Source organism: Lycorma delicatula, chromosome 2, assembly GCF_047948215.1.
Source record: "Lycorma delicatula isolate Av1 chromosome 2, ASM4794821v1, whole genome shotgun sequence".
In the NCBI taxonomy this organism is placed as follows: Eukaryota; Metazoa; Arthropoda; class Insecta; order Hemiptera; family Fulgoridae; genus Lycorma; species Lycorma delicatula.
This window is the reverse complement of record NC_134456.1, coordinates 172,219,250-172,238,967: the sequence shown is the minus strand read 5'-3', so window position 1 is coordinate 172,238,967 and position 19,718 is coordinate 172,219,250. Positions and strand designations below refer to the sequence as shown.

The following is a 19,718-nucleotide window of genomic DNA, read 5'->3' as shown; positions in this document are numbered from 1 at the left end:
AAACCCAAAACTAATATCACAGACAAAGTTGATAAAATATTAAAGATAAAATAATAGAATAAAGAAAGTATAAAAACTTACCTAACTCTGATGGGTTTGCTCAAAAATCCCCACCCCGGATAGTAAAATTAAACTAAAAAATCTAATCGAAAATAAAGGTTAAAATTATTAAAAAACTCTCCTTACAGAAAAACAAATATAAGAATATTAAATCCTTTGCAGTAACCCATTACTATGCAAAAAGAGAAACATTCGCTCCAAAACCCTGCCATCATTGCCCAAGACATCACGAATGCTGCTGGGTATATTAAACTGACGACGCAACGCCGCATAACATACGCAGTCCACAAGAATGTGGTGCACAGTCATGCGGCAGTTGCATCGTGTGCACAGGGGTGGGTCTCTTCCTGACATTAGATACTCGTGTGTGATCCTCGTATGCCCCAACCGTAACCGGCAGAGGACCACTTCCTCACGACGAGAGTTCCTGCAAGAGGAGCCCCACGGCAACACCGAGTCTTTAATCCGTCGAAGTTTACTATCGACGGCAGCCGTCCAGCCACTTTGCCACCTTGCTCGCAGTGATTGTTTTATATGATTAATAAAATCAAAGGTAGTAACTCGGGTGGTGAAACGAGGCTGAATACACGCATCTTTCGCAGCAGAATCTGCCCTCTCATTATCAAGAATCCCACGTGGCTAGGGATCCAGCGAAAACCTACCCCCTTGTTTCGTTTTTTTAACTCAGCGATTTTATCATAAATGCCAACGACGACAGGATGTCCGGAATAAAGGTTTTCCAACGCCTGGAGAGCACTGTATGAGTCACTGCAAATAAGAATGTTCCTATATTCTATTTTTTAATTTCATTTGCAGATACCGTATACTTTACGTATTAGAGAACGTGATTAAGTCTCCCACTCAATATCCTATTAAACGAAAAATGATACTATGAAATACAGCAGCTCTGTCTTCCCAATAATTAAGTTATGTTGAAGAGTTTATCTCTGAAACTTCCATCAATGTTCACTAAATACAGTAAGTAAACAACTGTTAAATCGGTTCGGCGTTTCTGAATTTTAAATTAACATCGGCTCGAATAAATAATTCAGCATATTTTGATTTATATATATTATTTGTATAAAAGTGAAGTAGGATATGTTATACGCAAAAATCCAAACAAATAGATTTATATTTGCTAACATTATGATTTAACAAGAACGAAATTGTATTTAGATGAAGAATATATCATAAGGGTGAAGAATAATAATTTACTTTCTTTTACAACATTTTCTCTCACACTCATTTCTGCATATCTTCTCATTTTCTGTTAAATAAGTCTGATGTAGTATTGACTCCTATAAGTATTACCAAATTAGACTAACAAATACCAATATATGAAGTGAAATTACACTTACTTAATATCAGTGATTCAGAATTTATTAAACAAAGGACTTATTAAAAATCCACACACAAGCAAATAAGTTTGTGGATTTATTAAAAATCTAGGATTCAGACTTTGTTATTTTATTCTACCTTTACACTGCACCGGTCTTTTTAAAAAAGTTCAGGTGTTGTGGAACCATCAGATTTGTAACAATTTAATGTACTGTTAATCCAATTTCGTTCTATTCGGAAGGTACAAAGCATTAACGTATTAAGAAATTCTTACAAACCGCACAGAAAATTTGTTTTTCTTTATAACAATCCGAGTTTATTGTAGCAATTCAAGAAGCCAGGCCTTAAACAGTTTTAAGAACAAATGGCGTTTAGTAAAACATCTACTAAATGTACTTATACTTCTTATGAAAAATGAATTATACTACGCGAAATGAAACATAAAGAGTAGAAGTCATAAAACGAAAAATTGAAAATAAAAATAAACAATGGGAAAACGATAACATCACCATTGTGTAACTTCATCTGCACGCCTACAATCGAAATTTTATAGTGCTACCTACTCTTAAAATACTAAACATGATAAACGAATCATTTTCGAATTATTTATAATAGCGTTTATTTAAAATAAGTGGCATTACAGTTTTTTTTCTTTGTTTTAAGTATACAGTACGCAGTAAGGATGGGAACAGATAAATAACTAACTAACCAATAATAAATCGATAATGGTTAATTTGATATGCGACTAGTTAGCCATTTTTACATGTACAAGTAAATAAATCTAATAGCAAGCACCAAGAGAACATTTTCAGTCGATGCGTATATTTGTTCATTTTATCGGTTAGAGGGACTCAGTTCTGGTTTAGAAGGCATAAAATAGTGATGAGTATTGGACTAGGGGATTGCGGTAGCAGTATTTATTCCCATCGGTGTTTAATCGGTGTGGTCAGCCACAGAGAATAGCACCACAGAACGGCAATACGAGCAAACATTCGGTGTGTTCTCCCACGGCTAATAAAATTAACCATCTACATAGCACACCAGTAGCCTACCACTGAGTAATAGTAGTAGATTGCAAAAACAGTATTGCATCATTGAATTCAACGTAGTAGATAGGCTTACATGTAGTGTTGAAGGCCTCTTTTAAGTTAGGTTATCATTTTCAAATTCCCTTTTTATTTGTTAAATCTTTTCCCCCTCAACTTTATTGTTAAAATAAGACACTTTCTTTCTGGTATAACACATGATGGGGTAAGTATATAATATATTATTAACGAAGAACTAGTATAAAAAAAAAAAACAATTTTTTCCTTCCAATTCACAAAACTGCAATAATTTTCAACGATCTACTTTCTTGTCTTAATACTAAGATAATCTACTTTTTCAAATTTTGAAAAACGTTATTTTTTTACGGTACTGCAACAGTCTTTTAATATGGTTTCATTGTACATGAACTGTATTTGAAGAGACATAATGGTGGTGTTGGGACAGATTAGTTTTAAGTCTTTTAGAGGATTTAAAAAACGAAAATAATTTAAACAAATCTTTAAAAGCTCTTAGGATTTGTTGGGAAAAGATATGCACTTATTCTATAATAAATCTGATGAAGCACTTTAAAGAAAGGAATACACTGTATGAATAACAATTCTAATACCTTAAAACTCGTAAATAAACAACTTACAATTAATGTATAGCTTAATAATTTTAATCAATTGTAGAATTCGTCGCCATAAGTTGCGATATTACTACAATTAATTTAGCAGTTCTAATGAAAGAGTACTACAGACACAACCCAAAAGTGGCATAATCATTTGTAACAAGAAAAAAAAAATGAACAAATAAATTAATTAGGAAAAGAAATAAGTTTAATTTCATTAAATATTCGACCATTAGGTGGATCAGTAGCATACACTGAATCAGAATGTTGTAGCGGTTACCAGGTGACGTTCGTTCGTTCAAATTCGTCATCGCGTGGTTATCCGAACATAGCACTAGTCGGCACTAGTGCTATGAAACCTCTGCACTAGTCTGTTAACAAATATAATATATACACACTAGAAAGGATCAGCATTGATTTTCAGATATGCGTGTCTATTTGACTACATTTTTTACTGTACATGGCTCAGGGATACGCATTAAGCATCGGTCACAACGTTCTGGTCGTAATGTTATAATCGATCAGGTGTTGCCGCAACTAGTCTATAACGCAGGTCTCAATAAGACTGTCTTTTTTATATGTGGTCAATTGTCTGTACACTAATATATTAAGTTCGGCGTCAAATTAGCCAAATAATATACTAAATAATAATAATATATATAATTAATATATTAGTTTGGCGTCCAGTAATGTCAGCCTGGATTTGGATCAATTACTGAGATTTAATTATTATTATTTTAAATTACGGAGAGGTTCAGAAATGTACGTATGAACATATGTATTTTAGTCTGTAAATAACGGGTTTTTAGATTTATAATCAATAGGAATTACTTTGATGGAAACAATTATACAATGAATAATAATATTAAGATATTAACCGATTGACTGGTACATTATTTATGCGTGACGAAGTTGACATCAAACATATTATCCCCTCTGCCACTTAACCAGTCTACAAATTACACGTTTACAATTGATTAGAATTACATTATTATCAAAAATATTACAATATGATAATAATAATGCAAATGACAATACATAAACATCATACAATTTAAATAAATCAAAACGTCTGCTCCACATATGAAATAAAAAAATTAAAACAAACAATTTTAATTAACTTTATTGAAAAAGAAATGTAAATAAATAAATTGCCAAGGTTCCGTAAAACAATACTGTAAAAAAATAAAAGAAAATCAAATTAATGAACATAAAAATTTAATAACAGTAATTAGACTGAAAACTCACTTTGATCTCTGAACTTTCGAATAAACAGAACAAATAAAAATAAGACTCTTTTAATTTTCTACACGTTTATAATCAATCAAATATTACTTTGCAATATAAAAATTAAGCTGTTTTTAAAGTGCTACATTGTAGGTTTCATAAAATATTTAATGGAAAAGCTTTGGCAAAACGCATCCAATTATAAATTTACAAAATGATTTAAAAAAATAAGTAAACAAATCTTATAAAAATAAAAAGATTTAATAAAATTTAAAATGTAGATTAATTGTTTAGAAAGAAAGAATTTATGATTAACTAACGCACTGATGTCGTAAAAGTATAAATTTTTTTATATACGAATTGAATAAACCACGAGCTTTGACGCAAAACGTATTATTAACTAATATTTTTATAAGGAGATAAATAGATCTGCAACAGAGGACTGGGTTATAACTAGGTTCCAACGAAATCGTAGTTTGCTTTCTTAGATTCAACATTTTTACAAACATACAAACCTCCTTTCTTTTTCCTGTTTAGGCTCCGGTAATTACCTTTCAGATAATACTTCAGAGTTTGAATGAGGATGATATGTATGAATGTATATGAAGTGTAGTCTTGTACAGTCTAAGGTCGACCATTCCTGAGATGTGTGATTAATTGAAACCCAACCACCAAAGAACACCGGTATCCACGATCTAGTACTCAAATCCGTATAAAAGTAACTGCCTTTACTAGGACGTGAAGGCTGGAACTCTCGATTTCCATATCATCTGATTTGGGAAGACGCGATCACCACTAGACCAACCCGGAGGGTTTACAAACATATAACCCGCAATTTATTAATTTAACTCTTAGTATAGAAAAAGCTAAATCTTTCAAACACAGCATCAAATGATTATTGAAAGGTAAATTACAGGTATAAATTCATGAATTCTGAGGAAACTAATATATCAACTGAATTTACCATCACAATAAACAGCAACGTAAACAGGATTACGGGAATGTGTGCTGATGACTGACTTGTTTTTTAATCTAAAAATTAAAGGAAAATAATTTTTTGAATTTTATTTAAACCTGATTTACTTTTTACACGCAGATGTAACATGATAATCTAATGCGTGCTGAAATTTTTACTTTCTTCAAAAACAGCAAGAGATTAGGATTAATTCTAATAGACAAAACAGTATCTTTTATCTAGAATCACTTTACTGCTTTTATTAAACTGTAATAAAGCAGCTTTAGTTATTTTAAGCCTGTGATAAGAGAGGAAAAATGTTGTCAAGATGCATGCATGTGCAGATATTTAAAGGGTACCTAAGCCACTCTTCAATGAACGAATTAGTTTCTGTCGCACAAGAACAAAACGGTGCGTATAAGAAAGGAATGTATAGTCAGTCAAGAAGAGTCGATACAATTCAAAATACAAAGGTGATTTTATTTCACATTTATTTTTGTATTATATACAAATAATCTACGCAAATCTGGGAGATTTTTTTTTACCTATGATTTATTTTGTGTACTGCAAATGTCCTGCCATTTCTATACATTTTAACAGACGTCACGAAAAATTGTCCTAAGACATTTTCCTGACATTTTTCACAATCGTTGAAAAATACCAACAGCGAATCTGCTAATTTCGAGGCGGATTTCTGTTTCAGTTCATTTATTGTCTGAGGGCAGATGGAAAAAACTCAACTTTTGAGATATCATTAGCAGAGATTTGCAAAATTTTTTTTTGGGATGAAAAACGCTTTCGCGTTATTATCGTCCGGGTCAAAAAGTAACAATAATGCCCCTTCTAGGATATTAAAATATTAATAAAATAAGGTTAAAACTAAAATAGAAATAAGATAAAAGATCTAAAAAAAAAAAAAAAAAACGTAACCATTAGGAGATATATGAAACACGGCTAGAAAAATAAAATCAGAATTTATGGTTTGATTATCATTAAATCATATGAAGTATATTGATTCTTCTTATAATTAACAATACCCGGTCTAGTACATTTTCTAGAATGCGCCTAATGTCCCTCGGTAATTTAAATTTGCGACGTAAGGCCGCATAACGTATGCAGTCCGCAAGAATATGGCGCACAGTCAAGCGGCAGTCGTATCGTACGCACAGCGGTGCGTTTTCTGCTGACATCAGGTATCCGTGAGTAGCTCTAGTATGTCCTAATCACAATCGGCACAGGATAAATTTTTCTCATCAAACATTTCTGCGTGAAGAGTCCCATGGTAACACCGTATCTCTGATGTGTCAGAGTTTATTTTTAAAAGAGGTCTGTGGAGCTATTATTATTGTAAATTACAACATAGCGCAGTAAGGATCGGTTCTAACAGTTATTGCTCGTCTACTATTATTTTCAAAGAAAAATGGACCTAAAATTTTAAATCGCGCACAATATTGCGACCTAGGATGAGTGTGCTCTGTCTTTTTATGGGTTTGTTTGCAACCCAGTATCGATATTTTTGTTTAGTTATGTCCCCATCTACGTATAATGAGCATCAAGACTCATGAAAAATTGCTCTTTTTTTTTTAGAAATATACGGAATCACGTTTTTCAATTAAAAAAACTTTCTCCAAAAATCTAGGCTGTTATTCTTATCAGCCACTCATTTCTTTCGTAGTTGTTACCTTGTAAGGGTGTGGTTTCAAATCGTGTAACATACTTCCAACATTACGCTCTGATAACATAACAGCATAAGGTCGTTTTTTAACTGTTGGTTTGTCATCTAGAACTGAACTGGAATAACGAAATTTTTTTACCTATAAAAAAATTACGAATCGGTACACTCGGCTATTAAAACGCACTCTAAATAATCGCCTTTATGTTGTAAACTGATTTAGTTTTTATGAAAAAATCGACACAACCGAATCGATAATTCACAGTGATTGATGAACATAGATAAACATAATTTCCATAGCTGTGCTTTCTGTCACGATTTTATAACATCAGTTTGACCAACTCACAAAAATTAAACCACAATGAAATGTATCAATTGTTTTAAACCATTAATTCAAACTTTTTCGCCCACCGCCCACTTTGAGAATCAACAATTTTCTAGCGCCCCCAAAATTTTTAAACTTACCATCTGTTAAAAATAATAATTGGAATTGCTGTTTTAAGATGTACTCTTAAAAACAGCAATTGCAATTTTATTTTTAAACAAGGCATATCCTATTTCTGAGTTGAAACTTGCATTTTAAATAAGAGCAATTAAAACGCATATTTAATCATATACGGAAGTATTTCTATTAAAATTGCCTTAAAAAAATTACAATTATAACTATATAGTTATATAACAATAACAGTGATAGCATATTCAATTGATCTTGGGTTAAGCTGAGACCGGATGATACATGTTACAGTCTCAATCTTTAAAGATTTTAATACCTCGGCACAAAATAAACAAAAGCCAAAAACTGTAACGCTACATTAAAAACCTCACAATTTGTCATTAAAGCCAGATCAAATCCCTTTAATTTTCATATTCATTTGTATCAATACGTTGCTTAGATCGGGAGATATGCAGCATTTAAGTCAAAAGTGGATTTCAGTTCAGAAAAATCGTAGACATACACAAAAAAATAAATCAATGCTGAAGTCTTAAGCTTTTAAACGATTTTAATGCAGTTAACCGAAAAAATTTCGAAGAAATTTTCTTCGCATGGGCTCCATTAAATACGAAGAAAACCTTTCAAATTTTTAAAACTTATCTTCTCACTGATTTTTTTTTAATTTGATGATGTTTGAAATCTGAAGTATGCGGTCAAAAAGTCGAGTATTCAATCTATATATTTTTTTTTTATTCGTCTTTCTAAGCCTCCTGGTTGCCAAGTTAAAGTAGTTTGAATACAATCATTTTTTATCATAAAATATAGGTGTCTAATTTTTTGTGATAGTACAGTAGGTATTTAGTTTGAAATACCAGGAAAACGTAATTTTTGAATTTTTTTTTAAATCAGCCATCGCCTACTTTGACCACCTGAATGCCCCCAATTTTCTGTGGGCCTTCTACCGCCCCTCCTGAAGACCTCCAGTGCTCACAAGGAGGCTTTATCGCCGACTTTGAGAGCGAATGTTTTAGACTGTCCGGGCAGTCTATGTATGCGATAAGAATGAAAACACTTCTATTAATGTAAAGAAAACATCTTTCACGAAGAAATATACATGAAATAATATACTGTATCGTAGAAACATTTTTATACTCACAAAGGATATACGATAATGTTTTTACGTTTTTATTTACAAATTCGCATACTGCCCTGAATGTAATTAGCGGATGTGAGTCATCCTAATGTTTTAGGTAGAAATATAGTTTGTGGTGAGGAGTGGTTCCCGTACTTCGGCTGCTATGGTTTTAGTGATCGGTCTGATATAGTATTGGCAACTTGAATAACAAATAAAAAGGCTGTTCACGTTTACAACAATGTTTCCCGTGCATCTTAAAACACGTTTCCACAATCTGCTCGAAAGCAGGAATTTTTACGAGTTATTCAAACCCGGGTTGGATTTATTTGGTCGTTTAACGGCGATCATTCAGTATCAGTGAATCAATCAATCGTAAAGTGACTCCCTATCATTATAATAATCTTTCAATGAGGAGAGTGAACGAGTGACTGGAGCCCAGAAATCAAAGGTTAGAAATTTTTCCTGCAGTAACTCAACTATTTTCTCAATTAATTATTGTTAAAACATCAAATGTATTTACATTTATAATTTTATTTGTTATTTTCTCATATTAAGAAAAAATTAACTAATTGTAGAATTAAATAGTTATTGTCTGTTCACAATCTATACTGTTACCTTTTTCAGTAAAGTACAGAACTTAAATTTCGAAAAAAATGATTTCTCGAAATTAATGCTTATCTTTTTGTTGATAACGATGAAAATTAAAGCGGATGTATTTTGGGATATAATAGTAATGACGATAACGAAATTACATATGTAGTTGATATCGGAGAAGAGGTCCGAAAGTAATGAAAAAAAAAAGAGGCAATCCCGGCTTCTAATCCGACCACCGACCTGACAAACAACTCAAAGTTTCGATAGTTTCATTATATATAAGTTACCAGAACCATATAAAACAAATGGGAATCATTCCGGTTTATTATCGTGATGGCTACGCTGTCTATGACCATGTTTAAGTGAATATTTAGTGAAATTGTTTCTGTTGACAGCCCAACCATATTTACAAAACCAATATTATTATCAGATTGAATCTAATTGATTGCAACTAAATAAAAATTTCTAGTTTGGAATGGAAACCGGTAAAGGATAAAATTCAGAAACAAACTCCACATATGTCAGAAGTCAGTACCTTCAACAATTTTTTAAACCATTTCTGATCTACTTTTTAATCTTGACAAACACAAAAATTCTGTAAAATTGATTTGAATTTATGTTACTCAACAAAAGTAAAAATAATAACCGTAATTTAAAATTGTTATTTATTATAAGAATAAATGTCAAGTAGCATAAATGAAGTAATTGCCACGTCAGTAGCAGAGTGTATGAGCAGAAGGTACCATCATCCGTTGCGCAACGAATTATAATTCGATTTCTCACCAATAAAGGACTCAAATCCTGTGAAATTTTGACTCTCCTACAGACATCAATCAAACATGCTATTCCTTTAAAAAAACTCAACTGTCTGATTGGCCAAAAAATTTCTAACTGGTCGTAATGCAGTGGAGAACGAAAGTCACGAACATCGTCAGCGGATCAGCGTCAATGATGACAACATTCAGGCGTTCGTGAACTTGTGGAAGGTAATCACTGTGTAACGGTCGTTGAAATTGCATCAGTGATGGGCATAAATATTGGGAGTATAACGTTGTCTTGGATACAGCAAAGTGTCGGCGAGCTGGGTTCTACGTCTTCTCACTGAGGCAGAGAGAAATGTTCGGAAAGACAACTGTCAGCGGTTTCTGAATCGCTTTAAGAAGGGGCCCTTAATTGGACCGCATTGTGACCCGAGACGAAAAGTGGGTCCACTACTACACCCTGGAAAAAAAGAGAACAAGTATGGAGTGGCGGAAAAGTTTGGCGGGCACCAATCAAGCTCGAGAAACGCTTGTCAACTGAAAAAGTTCTAACAACTGTGTTTTGGGAATTCATTTCCTACACGAACGAAGGACGGCAAATGTGGCATACTGCTGCTAGTTAACGTTAGGGCTGCTTATCGCAACAAACGATGCCAGCAACCGATTCGCAATATCCTTCTCCAAACGCTTAGCCGCACACAGCACGTCAGATTCTATAACATTTATTGCACATCAACCGTACAGTCCAGACACGCCACTGTGTGATTTCCACATGCTTGGTATGGTGAAAGAACTTTAGGAGGGGAAGATTCGAAGAGATTGCCGCAGTTCAGCATTACGTGCACAACTGGTAGTTGGGGCAGCCATTTTTTTTTTTTTTAAGAGGGATCAGGAACCTATCAGGTGGAGAAAAAACCTGTGTCTGTTGAATGAAATTATATAGGAAAATAAGGTAATTTATTTGTAATTTTATCTAATATCAATACAGCCATGTAACCAAATTCCAATTTATATTTGAATGACCCTTGAACATCACAATTTGTTCAATTACAGTAAAACTTATAATTCTAACTCATTTAAATTTTTAAAATTAATAAAATCTTCATTTTCCAGTATTAGCAACAATCAATGTAAATTTAATGTTTTAAATGAAAGTTCATGAATACAAAAATCCATTAACTTGAATATTTTATTAAAAAGAATAATAACTATTTTAAAAAAGCTTGTAATAACCAATATAGCCTTAAGAGACATTAAGAGCATAGTTAACCATCTACGCTAAAACATTGCAAATTCTACATGTGCATTTGAATTAAAATACACATCAAACAGAATTCAAAATTTAATTAAAAATGCTCGGAGAGCAACTGATAAAGGGACATAATTTTTTTGTTAGTTGCCAACAGCACTATTTAAAAAAAATTAAAGGATGTTAAAGTTAAATTGCCAATAACTGTTTTAAAAAAGCTGACAACAAACAGTACAAGAGTAACACACTGAAAGAGAAAAGGAACAACAGAAATGAAACCATAAACCTGAATAAAATCGCTACCGCACAGTTTTCTTTTTTGTGAATGTGGATGACATTCTGCGGTGACATACCTCACAGATTAACCTACAAATAGATTGTAGGCAAGTTAACAGCTCAAGGATGCTTGAAAATAGAAACCAATTAAACAGAAGAAGGCAAAAATAAATAAAACGACAGCAAAAAATATCGTTTCCCCTTCAAAAGCAAGTGCTGATTGCACATAAGTCAATTCTATAGAAGACAATCTAATAGAAGACTAATCTCATAGTATTGTCACAGGACAAATACACTGACAGTGTGGTAATGTACTCATATTTCATTGTTGTTGCTTGTTAGGACGGAGTCTTTCCAGATGCTGGAATGCCATCTGCCCAAACCATTCCACCATTTAAATCTCTGAATTGACAATCGCAGGTTCATGAAAATGAATGATTATTGAACTGCAGCTTGTCTGTCTTAAATTGAAATATTGGCTCATGTATAACTCACCACACTGAAGATAAAGTGTGAGTGGTGGTATTGTCACTCTTGGCTATCTTGCAAGAGGTTCATCAGCCATCTCAACATCTGCAGTACAGCTTCCAGATATTTTTGGATATAGTATTTCAGTAACCGCTTCCTGGATATTTAAATGAAAAGCCTGCTGCACCCACAAGGCTATGCCAATTTTCAGTTTAATATAGAAAAATCGCTATAGCCTGTTGATCTATAACACATGTATGGAGGTGGCCAACTCGTAGGTGCTGTCGTGCTCCTGAACGTGCTGATCATCAATGTTGAACAGGTCTCTGTTATCTTTCATATAATTGGTCTAAAGTAATTGTATCTGAAATGTTCATACTGGAGAGCTACTGCAATTTTAACACACACACACACACACACACACACACACACACACACACACACACACACACACACACACACCAACAGACAGACAGCTTCGTAGAACTGCCCTTTAAAAGTCTGTAAAGATTAAAAACTCAAAGATTACTCCAAATAGTTGGAACCAAATAAAAAGGAAAAACATTTTAATTTATAAGATCTTTACGTGGGACATTACTTTGTGAACAAATCCAAGTAAATTTTGAGAAAAAATGTCTAAAAATCATTTTTAAATTCGATCACATAGATATGTATAGAGACAACACACTAGGGAGCACTTTATGGATGAATAAATGTTAATGCAGATAGCTACAATTCTATCTGAATACAATCAGCTACAATTGCTATCCAAGAGAAAAAACTTGTTTCTCTCAATAATTAAACTTATTCTCATATACAAACATAAGCTGAAACACTTTTTTATTTCCATTAAAATTTTATTCAAACAATCCATTGTAAAGAAGTTTTACACATCTTCAAAACAGAGTTTATAAAATCTACAGGTATAACATAATTTAAAAAAATCCAATCTGAAGTGTTTCTGCTATAGCAACCAATATCTAATGTGATTCAAGTAATTTGGTAATTAATTTATGAGAATACTGTTAACATTAACAATTATATAATACATACACAGTTGTAAAAATTTTAATTAAAAAAATTGATAACCTCTTTAAGAGATTAAAATTAAAAAAAAATATAAAAAATTAGGTTTATAATTTGCTTACTAAAAAAAAAAAAAAAAATACTGTTATCTTAGTTATTAACAATCAATCAATCAACAAACAATCAATCATAGTTATCAACAATCCTCTACAATTTTAACAAGTTATTATATTAACCATTTTTAACTCAAAGCAATTTAAAAAATATTTGTTCATTCCCTAAGAGTAATTTTTCTGGAATTGATGAATTGCATTAAAGAAAACAGCCCTTTAATCTTATGAATTTTATATTTTATTCTGAAAAATAATAAATTAACTGAACACTTAAGGTAAATCTTAACCATGAAGGTGATAAAAAGTTACTTATAATAATTCAAAAGATTAGAAAAAAAACAATAGAAAAGATCATATACAAAAGTATAATTCAACCCTACAATCAAACACAAGAAAAAAATGTAAAAGGGAAGTGTTGAAACTGGCAAAGCCTAATAATTCTTATACATATAAATTAAAAATATATTTATAAAAAATATGCGTAAAATAAAATCCATACCAATTTTTAGGGCAGCCAGTAATCTGAATAAATTTTATTGAATTACAGTATGGTTGGCTTTAAATCCATAAGGTTAAATATCGCAGTATATCAATTAAATATTTTTACACAAGTGTACAATTTAAAATAATGTAAACTCCATTAAAGTTACAGTTGTATTGAATCATAAATTCAGTTTATTTAAAAAGCACTCCAAATTTGAACTTATTCATTTTTATAAGTTCCTAATCATATATACATTTCCAAATACAATTTTAGTTTTGCTAGCATTAAGTTCATGCTCTTGAAAATATCTTTTCAATTAATATAGTCATATCAATTTAAAATTTACAGTAACACTTCAGATTCTTTTCTAATTTAATTATTGAAATTCTTCAGAAAATTTTACAAAATATTCAAACACATTAATGAAATGAAAAAAAAAAAAAATATATATATATATATATTGAATATATATATTGAATTTCGTACATATATGAAATCAAAACTGATAAAATTTTAAACAATCTGAAAATTTTTTTTTTAATATATCAAATACCACACATATAGAATATAAAAAAATTAGCTGTGTAATAATTATAAAAAAAATCATGGTTATTCAAAGATAACACATAAAAATGTTACAAATTTAAAAACCAAGTAAAAATTGTTAAAATTCTATATCAGTATAAACTTTATAAACTTTGTATCAGTATAAATTTAAAAAAAAAAAATGTTTTCAAAAACCTAAATGGACCTATACAAACAGGGAAATTTGACATTTACCCCAAAATATTAAACATTTTTCAAATTTTTGACATTATTATAGATAACATTATTATTTTTCTTTTTTTTTTACATTTTTCAAAATATTTAAAAATAAATAGCACAAATTTGGAACTAATTTTTTTTTTTAAATGTTACATAAATGCAATTAAAAAAAAATGAAACTTAAAAAACCAGCGATGAAGAAATTCTAATTATGAGAAACAAATAAAAAAATTTAAAAAAAGTTAAATGAGCAATCTGAATTAAAAAAAAAAACTGTTGTGTGATACTACTACTTTTATCTGTAATAAATTAAGTTTAAATTATAAAACCCGCCAATATAACTATAACTTCTTTGATATCACACAGTTTTATGATGCGTAAAATTTTAACTGTTTTTAAATGATATAAAGCAAAAACTGTAATTCACAAAATTTATTTAATATAAATATAAAAACCTTTATAAACTATATCCAAGCTTTAGAAAATATATTTTTTAAATAAGGTAGACCTGCATACTTTAAACTTTCATACACACAACTCCCACAAGAGATCATGATTAAGCATACAGCTAACAGTAACAGGTGGTCTGAGAGATCAGATATATATATATAGAGAGAGAGGGTGTGAGTGTGAAAAGGAGTGACTGAGAGGAAAGGCGGAGAGATAGTCACAACAATATGATACAGCACACCTAAGTATATACTACCATAATATAACATTATTTCTGAAAAAAAAAAATTAATCTTTCAATGGCTATTACCATAATAAAATCATGGGATAAAATGTAAAAATAATATAAACACCATACATCTGATCTGAAGTTCTATATATGGAGTAAAATGTATATTACGCAAACAAATCCATGCACATATAGATGTCATTTTGAGAAAGTATCGAAATTTAAAAGAACACATTTGATCAAAGGAACAAAAAATCAAATCATTTAGTAGCAAGTATTCCTTAGTAAATATTGTGCAGAAATTTTCAGCTATAGGATTGGTGGATACCAACATTATGTCAAATTATTCAAACAATTAACAGGTCATATATCTAATGTTTTACACTTACTTCCGAAACCCGACAACATCCATTTTTGAACCAATAGATGAAGATTCAAACAATAAATAAAGTAGTCATTAATTAAAAAATATCCACATTAAAAAAAAAAAAAAAAAAAATTGAATCATAAGTAGTATGACCATGACCACAAGTGTAACAAACAAGTAAATCACCACTGAATATCAAGACTTTGACTGGTAGAAATAAAAATGTTCTACTTTAACTGCAGGAAAAATAATTTTACAGATACAATATTTACATTAAATCGGCAAATTAGGGTGAATATGACTTTCCATAGGCTAGACATTAGTATTTATGATAATTGGATTGGATGAATACCATATTAATTATTTCGTAAGCTGTTGAATAAACAGACTTTCACTAATTCTATAGAGTATTTACATTTTTAGTACAGAAAAACAATACAAAATCCCATGACCATCATAATTAAAATATAAAAAGCAATTTAAATTTTAATGTGCAATGTAAACATAACTTTTACACAATAAATAAAAATAATATCTTTTGAAACATGACTAAGCACAATTTGCATGAAATATTTTAAAAAAAAATTGTAATTATCATCACTAATAATCATGCTACACAATAGGAAAAATAGGAATAATCACAATGCCTAACACATTTTCATTCACTCTATACAGAGTATATCACAAATTTCTCCCAGGACTTTCATAACCTATTCTATTTGCAAAAAAAAATGGAAAAAGTTCATATAAACATATATCCTAAAATGCTTTGTTTGTGAATTATGGCTAGTGAAAGATTTTGCTTGGATTTCAGCTACCCCAGTGAAAAAGGTCGTAATGAAATTTTCAGGACGTCAATTTAGGGGCAGAATTAGTGATTTTTTATGGTATGTGACCTGAAAAATCGAATAAAATAGGTCCCAGAACCATATCTGCAGTAGTTTTTGAAAAATCTGGGATGAAACCAATAAATTGGGGGAAAAACCCTGTTTTTATATTTGACATTGAATGACATTGTTAAATGAGTAATAGATAAAACTTTTTTTAAATAAAACTTAGAGATTTTAATTCTGAACATAATGGTGTAAGATAAGTTGAATAAAACAAAGAAGGGTTAGAAAAATTCAAATTTTATTTAGAAACAGTACAATAAACCAAAGTGCATTTTATGTACCAGTTCATAATAAATTTTCAAAAATGAGCCTGCCATTGTTAATAAATCTCTTCACAAGCTTCAGTACTGCTTTTTTTGTTCTTTTTAGTTCTTCAGAGCTATCTACAAGTTGCTCGCCGCATTCATAATGTGGAAAATGAATTCTTCACAGCAATAGATTTTTGTTTTGTGTACAATATTTTTCATCCATCTCTGGATGCAAAAATCTACAGGTGTTAGATCAGGTGATCATAGTGGCCAGGAATGTGAATCTCCATGACTGATCCATTTCTCAGGGAAATAATGATTTAAGTGAGTGGAAATGGCACAAGAAAAGTGGGGAGGCACGCCATCATGCTGGAAGTATACTTTGTGTTTTAGTGCTATAGGAACATTTTCAAGCTGCTGTGGCAATTCTTCTTCAAGAAAGTGCAAGCAGACCTCAGCATTTAAGCAGCCAGATAATATGATGTGAATAGTCCAAACAACTGATAGTGAAGAAGGCCACACTATACATTGACACTACATCAGTGTTGAAAATTGCCTTCTACAATTACAATGAGGGATTACTTTAGTCAATGTATGCTAAATGTGTTAAGTTGTTGATGCCATCTCAAGTGAAATTTGTCTTGACAGTAAACATAACAATACATGTAGAATTGTTAATTTGTATTCCACCAGCTGCAGAACTCCAAGTGAAGCGGACCGTCTCCTGGGTATAGATGTTGAACTAGCTGTTATGATAAGGATAAAACTTGTTTTCTTTAAGTGTTCTCCACGCCATCGAATTTGCTTAGAAAGACATTGACTACTGATGCCTGGACTGCAATGAACTGCATCGACAATAATTTCATCAATAACCATGTCATGTTGGATAGGTCGTTTGTAGCTGGTATGAAAATACAATAAGTACTTTCTGCCTAATGTAGTAATGTACTCTTTCTAAATAAAATTTAAATTTTTCTTGGTTTAATTCAACTTATCATATACCATTCTGTTCAGAATTAAATTCTCTACAAGTTTTGTTTAAAAAGTTTTATGAGTTTATTACCCATTTAACAAAGTTATTTATTATCTCAAAGATAAAAAAAAGGTTTTTTACCCCAATTATTGGTTTTTAATCAAAAATCTCTCAAAAACTACTGCAGAAACAGTTCTGGAACTATTTGATTCAATTTTTCACGTCACAAACCATAAGAGAACACAAATTTTGCCCTTAACGTCCTAAAAATTTCAGAACTAACTCATTTCACCCGAGTAGCTGAAATTTAACCGAAATCTTTCACTAGCCATAACTTGTAAATGAAGCAATCCTAGTAACTGTATAATATTTACAAGTTCTGTATACCAGAAGATCATAGTACAAGAACAGAGCAAATCATTAATTATATTAGCCAAGAAAAGTAAAATTATGTTAAAAAAAAGATTTTATATATCAATTTAATAAGAAGCCTTGCATAATTTAATTGCCTGAAGTTATATTTCTATTACATGAACCAAAATAACAGAATGGATTAATTTTAATAAAAAATAATTTTCTGAGAACGCTTTTACATAAATCTCTATAATTAAATAAACATGTTAAATGAAATAGAACATTACATACAATCAGAAATATAGTTCCTTCTACACTTTTTTTCAAAGTAAAAGTAACAAGAAAAAAAACTTTCATGCAGTTCTGTGCAAGAAAAGACTTTTTGTTTTTTATGCCCACATTTTCTGCAGTAAAAAATGCACTGATTTTTCAGCGTACAATGCAATACACACATTCAATTAACCAGTAAACCCTACATACAAGCATCAAGTTTTAACTTGCTCACCACTGTGACTGATTGCATAAGCGCATATGAAAAATATAGCATATCTAATTTTCAAGCAAATTGATCCAACAGTTTTGGAGATTTTTTGGCAAAGAAATTTTTTTATATATACAATAAGGAATCTCCAATTTAAATGAATGGTATTTTCGTATTCCTCATACCTCAAAACGTAAAGAAAATTCATTATCAACCCCTCACTCCCACCAATGCAACTGAAGGTAAATACCATTCTTTTCTTTAAAAATTTGGTAAAAATAAATAAATAAAAAGCTGTGCATTATCAAAAAGTACTGTAAATTTTGAATGTTAGTAATGAAGGTACACATACATATTAGACCTTGAATAGATTTAGCAAATGCAAAATGCTAACCTAATCAGTGTCACTAAATAAAAAGGCTCCCTTGAAAGTAATGACTATTTAATGATTATATCATAGAAGTTGCACATTTATGTGAATCAGTCCAATGACTGACTGATTTTATTTAAGGTTGTCACTAACTGTGTCAACCTTAAATCAGTTAGTTACAACTATCTTTTTTTTTTTTTTTGCTTGAACTAATTCACCACAGAAGATCATAGAGCAACTTGCAGGTGAGAATATGGAAATAGAATTTTGTAGCGTATGAAAAATGTCATGCCCGACTGGAATTCAAACCGGGGACCCCAGATGAAAGGCTGAGGCCCTAACACTCTGCCATGGAGATCGGTGGAGTGGTAATCAATCTAAACTGAATAAGATAATTAACATTGCCAATGACTAAAATTCATATAATTCTTGATTATTAATAGTACATATAATTTCAAATAATCCTTAAATTCAGTAATATGCATTCTGGAATTTCAGAATATGACAACGGCTAAAACTCATAGGCAATTAGTTGCTGTATGTGGTGTTAAAGCTATCAATAAAATAAATGCACAAAAATAATGTGAAATGCTTCAGAATGAACATGCATGACAAAGTATTCTGGGCACCCTGAATTATTACTATTGACTTGAAGAATCATGAATAATGAAAAAAAAATTTTAAACACGTCCACAACTTTGAATAAAATTACAAGATATTTCTAGATTTAATTTATCTATCATTATTTCATTTGTCAAGGTGTTCATATTAAAACTGTCAACCAGATTTATTTAAAGACTGTTTTTTTCATTAACTACCAAGCACACAAATGAATTTACCAACTTATTATTTGTAGGACAAATTTGCATGAGAGATTTATATATCTAATCATTTAGTTTAGGATAAGCTCTGAATGATTTCCATCCATTCAAAAAGTTGAAGCGATTTTTTGGATACATCATAGTTCATATATGAGGACAACCTGAAAGGAGATTATAAACAATGGTTAAATGAGTTACCAGCGAAACAGTTTGAAAGGGTATCTTGTAGTTGCCTACAGCAAATGCCTCAATGTCAATGGTAATCATTAAACTAAAAAATTAAGATAAAAAAAAAAAAAAAAATTTTAACATTTTCCTA

The 19,718-nt window shown here is 30.8% G+C and overlaps 1 protein-coding gene across 2 annotated transcripts in view; it reads right to left on the bottom strand.

Moving 5' to 3' along the window:
* Nucleotides 1-19,718, bottom strand: part of LOC142319429 (tRNA (cytidine(32)/guanosine(34)-2'-O)-methyltransferase-like) — a 157,164-nt gene that overhangs the window by 94,917 nt on the left and 42,529 nt on the right. The window lies entirely within an intron of this gene.